Source organism: Rhinichthys klamathensis, unplaced genomic scaffold (assembly GCF_029890125.1).
Source record: "Rhinichthys klamathensis goyatoka isolate OS25496 unplaced genomic scaffold, OSU_Roscu_1.1 h1tg000157l_1, whole genome shotgun sequence".
Taxonomy (NCBI): domain Eukaryota; kingdom Metazoa; phylum Chordata; class Actinopteri; order Cypriniformes; family Leuciscidae; genus Rhinichthys; species Rhinichthys klamathensis.
Window position 1 is genome coordinate 5,664,953 of NW_026606692.1, and position 6,000 is coordinate 5,670,952.

Sequence of the window (6,000 nt, forward strand, 5' to 3'; positions counted from 1 at the left end):
GATGAAACAGATTTATATATAAAAAAACAGGTAGACTCAATTCAGTACAATAGAACTTTATTTGATCCCCACATGGCCCAGTTTAAAAGGAACCACATTGATGGTGCCAACAAATGACAACAATAAATAAAAATTGGGGTGAATGAAAACAACAAAAAGATCAGTTTTCTTCTTACAAGTGAAGTGTAACCATTACAATAAATTTGGAGCAAGGTTCATCAAGTATATTTTAATGAAAAAGGTGAAAGGCACTTAATACATTTTAAAATGCACATGTATGTATGTATGTATTATTTGAGTATGTGTGTATATTTGTAGGGATGGGTTGGGGGCCGTCAACACTGTAAAAACAACTCAAAGTAACAAGATACATTTTGGAATGCAGTAAACATTGTCTCCATCTACCAAAGGAAAAACACAGATATTTTGGAAGTCAAGCCAGTTAGTTGAAATACTCATCACCATATTCAAAGCAACATCTAAAAGGCAGCTTATTCATTTGTAACTGTTGCCAAATGCAAATGTGGGTATTGCACATCAATTAATCTCATAGCTGATGCTCAATCATTGGAATTTGGAAAAAAGTAGGTCAAGAAAGAAGAGTTCCTGGTTTACATTTCAGAAAGCGGCTATAGTATAACCCTGAAATAATCTCATCACCACTTTGTTCTTCAGCTGCTTCCAGAGCACAACTTCACATTGATGCAGGTTTGATTACTAATTGTAAGGCCATAACTCGTACAGTCGAAGGTCGGTCTGCTGTAGCCACCCGTAGGCTTGTACACGGGTACATTATCATTCGAAAAAAAAAGCAATTGCTGGTGTTCTTACCTCCTTTCTCTGTGTTTGTATTGTAAAGAAATGTACTGGACAACACCTTTGCACTCTCGAGATGTTTTTATACGTTACTGCACGTTCTGCCTGGAATCTGCCCATTGAAATACTTAAAAGTGAATCTAGTTAAATGCTGTTATATCCTAAATGAAAGGATTGGAGGCTAATTTGTCACAGTCTAATGTTTTTTACACCTTTTAAAATGTTTTAGTTTATGCTTCTGTTTCCATATCTGTTCTTATTGTAGTATTGTAATCTGTTGAAACTGCCTGTTTTTATCCAGGCTGCTTGGCCAGGTCTACTATGAGGAAGAGCTCATTTGTTATATTTTGTTATTTTGTAACTTGTTAAGGCAATATATATGGTATAACAGTCACTTCCAGTTATATAAAAATAACCACAATGTGGAAAGATACCTTTATCTGCAGTCATCACGATGGCTACAGTAGTGGCTGTTTCTGAGGACTCTTCCATCTGCTGTGCACCTAAAGTACATAAAACAAAATAATAACAATAATAACACAATAATAACTTTCTAAATACAAATTTTTAATCTTAATTACAAATTCATAATTCATATTGTCAGTATTTATACTGTCAATAGTTAATTAGTAAATCATTGATTAAAAAAAAATATTAAATTAAATTCCATTATTTGCATCTAAATCTCAACAGCTAATTCAAAATGTAAAATGATCAGAATACCAACCTTATATATGCCGTTTTATTGTCACCTGGATAAATATTGTATCCATAAATTGTAATTTTCAAACAAGTGAGCTTTTCTCTTTGTGTAAAATGTCAATGGAAGACTAAGACAGTAGTTTTAATTAAGCTTGAACTTAAGCAATACCAAAAACTGATTTGTAACATTTGTTAAAATGTATTACGATTACAAGAAATACCATTATCACACATGGCCTCTAAAATTTCCTCCACCGACTTCGTCTGGATGCCATTCGCTGTGTCTGTTGATTTGAAAAGATTAAACCATCACACAAAGGTGAAAATTTCATCTTTTGATTAATTGTATTATTTCAATAATGTATACAGTAGTCAAATGTGCTGTGTAACACCTCACTGCCTATGCAACAAACTAGTCCTGTGAATCTAAATCTGTGAATAATCACATTCATAATTCAACACTGTCAACAAACCTCTGCCTGGAAGATCAACAACATTAGGACTCATCTGATGGATTTTTGTGACAGTTTTTTCTCACTCTGGGTGCCTTATGAATGCATGTAATAAGCAGATGCAGGCACTTTCTCCAGTATTATGTTCCAGATAAAACATGCATTTATGAATTAAATTAGTTTTGATCACTGAAAGCATTGCTTACAGACACTTGACCCCTGATCAGATCCAGTTAAAAATGCAATATTGCTGTCACATGACACAAAACAGCCCCTTATGACAGTAGAAAACAGCCATGCCCACTCCAGACTGGCTTAGACTTAGTATGATGGAGTCAAATCTGGTTCTGATTGGATGCGTCTTGTATTATAATGTCATAGAAACTGCATAAATGGGGACTACACTTGTTTTGCACTATGTATCTGTGACTGATAAATGAGATTGAATGAATGTCTGTATGTCTCCGTCTAATCTTTGCTGAAGCAAACTCACTCTTGACAACCAGTCAACCAACTCCCCCTCCCAAAGCATACCCAAAAACTATTTAAAATCATCTGACTTCACTTTCGGACTCTTCTACATATCCAACATTTGTTTCAGAGTGACCTTGGTATACCTGCAAAAAGCACAATTTATCCCCAAACTACAATCTGGAGTATTAAAAGACACTGGATGCTGTCCTACACCATGACCCTGCATTTCCTAAAGTTGCCACATGAGTTCAGTGTTGCAAAGTCATTGCAGTGCAAAAATATCTTATTTGAACTCTGATTTTTAACCCAGAAACGTTGACAGACAGGGTCGTTATAACACTGCATATTTATCTGAGTTTTAGACCATGTGGTCAGTTTTTGGTTTAAGCCTTTCTTTTTTTCTTTAGCAGTGCTACTCATTTATCTCCCCAGCTTGACCTCACCAGCAAGTCTATATTTTAATTCATTTTTGAAAGATTGAAAAAAATATATAATTCAAGCCCTAAAATAGACAGAGATTGTGGGTTGCCCTTCTTTATTCAAAGTCAGTTGTTTCACACATTAAATTAAAGAAAAACTATTAAGTTGCATGAAAGAGAATATAGAGGTGATTTCTATGCAACAGCTGTGCATGTTTATCAAAAGGGTTTCAATCTTCAGCAAAGCACTGGATTTGGATGATGATGATGATGATGATGATGATGATGATGGAGAAATGAGTGGAATGAGCAGATCACTTGTATAGCTGAAATGAGACATTAAATCATTTATGTACTGATGTCTGCACTACTTCATAAATACAGGTTGTATATATCAGTGTGCTGTGGTGTTTTGATTTTGGTGACTTTGTGTCTTATTTGCAGGTGTGTTTAAATTATACTTATATTATTATATTTATCTATAAAAATGTAACTGCAAAAATTGGCAGTTTTCTGATTACGTTACGGTCCACTTTTAAAATACCATTATATTTCAAATAATAATAAAAAAAAACTTTATCTGACACAGATAAAGTAAAAAAAAACATTTAAAAGACATGACTGTGAGGTATAGACCTACAGGTAAAGAGTGAATGTTTTTTTTTTTTTTTTTTTTTTTTTTTTTAAAGAGACAGCGTCTCCAAGTTACATTTTAAAGCATCTAGCCACGGTGTAAATTCTCAAATGATTTCACTTTCTCACTTCTATACTGTCAGCATTTACCATATTCAAGTTAGCATCCATCTACAAAAGCTGTGTTAGATACAGCTGTATACCTCTATATAAAAAGACAAAATTAAAGGTAAAAGAGATAATGGTTACGAAAATGTATGCATTTTGAACTGGTGGAACAAACACCTTTGACCACATAGGCAAAATTTGCAATAAAGCAATACAACATTGATTTCATACTTATGCACCCTATTATTTATTGATATAATAATGTTTTACATCTCTTAGTTTTCAGATAAAATATAAGAGGACATGTGCAGAAACAATTCAGCTGTACTTAACATGACATCTGTAGACTGTTACTTCATTCATCATTCATATCGCATAAATGGTTTATTATAATCAGACTATTTTTTTTATTTGCACACTTAATTTAAAGCCATATACACTTAAAAGCACACTTAAAATAATCATTTAGAATTGCAGAAAGTAGTGGTGGACAGAGTGACAGGTGTGTACTGATCCTCAATGTCTAATTTTTTTAAAAATCTTTTTTTAAACTTGATTTGCTGACTACATTGGGCAAATTCCAAACTGCATTTTTGCGCCCTTGAAGGGCCCTTCGGGAAGGGGATACATTTGTAGGTGTGTTCCAAACGAAGGAGAACTGGATCCTTTCAAGAATGGCCCTTCCACAAAGCCGCTTCAAGGAAGTAATTTTATCATATATGGTCATGTGACCCAGTAAATACTCCTGATTATTTTTAAAGCTAGATGACAGAAGAGTTCGAGTTAATTTACAAACAGAGCAATTCAAGTTGTTTTGTTTATGATATATTTCACACATTTTTGTTATGTTATGTTTAAATAAGTTTCATAAGTAAGAAATGTGTTAGGTATGCAGGGTCCAAAGATGAGACGGCTTTTAAACATTTAAGGTATATCAGATATATACGTTTATATATATATATATATATATATATATATATATATATATATATATTTAAATAAAATGTATATTTATTTGCAACAGTTTTGTTAACAGCAATAATAAGACATTTCTGTTGTAAGTACAGCTAATCAGCTGATGGACACCATGCTGCATTGTCATGGGAACATCACAGGTGTAAATAATGAGGAAATTACGTTGTCTTTCGTTGCTCCCTTCGCCAAGTGTGTTCCACACGGCTATATAATGGAACAATCGCCCCTACCTTTTGAATTTTGCCCATTGTCTGTTAAAAAAAGACAAGAGTTTTAAAGTGTGTTACTGAGCATTAGGACATACATACAGCAAACAGAAAACATATGCATCCATTTTTTTTAATGCATAAAATGTTTTAATTTATTTTAGTGATTTATAGTTAATCTATACCTACTGTGACATGGATCTATTTTGACACCCGTGTTCCTCCCCTAAGAGAATGATTACAACATGAGCTTACGAGTTACATGTTTTTCAAATTATACATTTAATGGCAGTTTATATATTTTGAAGCATCTTGTTAAATACCTCCTCAATTAACCAGTTCATAGCTTGGTCAAATGCCTCTGAATTCTTCTGACACTTCAGTAATCCATCCTCAAAGAACAGACAGTCCACAGTGAGTATGTCTGTCCTGTTGACATATCTGCTGCTGTCTGGTACTGTTTTCTCTGGGTCAAACGTGTGATGAAGCACCACTAGAACAACCAGCTTAGAGTCTGTTCAGGATATAGGCACATTTATATTAGACAAATCTGTTTAACGCTATGGTTAATATATATTTTACACTCCAAAATATTCAGAAAAATACATAAACATAGCTAGCTTTAACAAGCGAACAGTGTCAGTGAACTCTAACAACCTGTGTTGTCTTTGAAATTTTTAACTGCTGCATCAATGTCAGTTCCAGTTCGAGAAACAATAGGACAGAGAACCAGAACAATGTCACTTCCATCCACTGTAGAAGCTTTGTCCAGATTCTTAATTCGGGTTTTCAGAGTGCCAATAATATCCACATGTATTTTTTGCAATTCATTTGTGTTCCCAGCAAAATGAGTGAACACATATACTTTCTCTAGAAAATTCAAAAGCAAAGAAAAAATGGTTATGAATTTGCAGTTATACTTCATATAGTACACAAATTTGTGGGTTATCATCAAAGATCAAAAATGACTCTTCCTTTAAGACACATCCCATAAATTAAGGAAAATAAAATTAGTCACTTTACAGAACTTACTTTTACTTTTAGTTTCCATTTTCTCTCCTAAACAGGGACACAAGACTCATAATGAGAGAACAGAATGATTTTAAACTGACACCTCAACATCACCTAACTGACTTAATTTCCACCAGATTCTTTTGTTACAACATACAGAAAAACATGAATATTTATAACCTTTGTAATCTATAATTTTAAAAA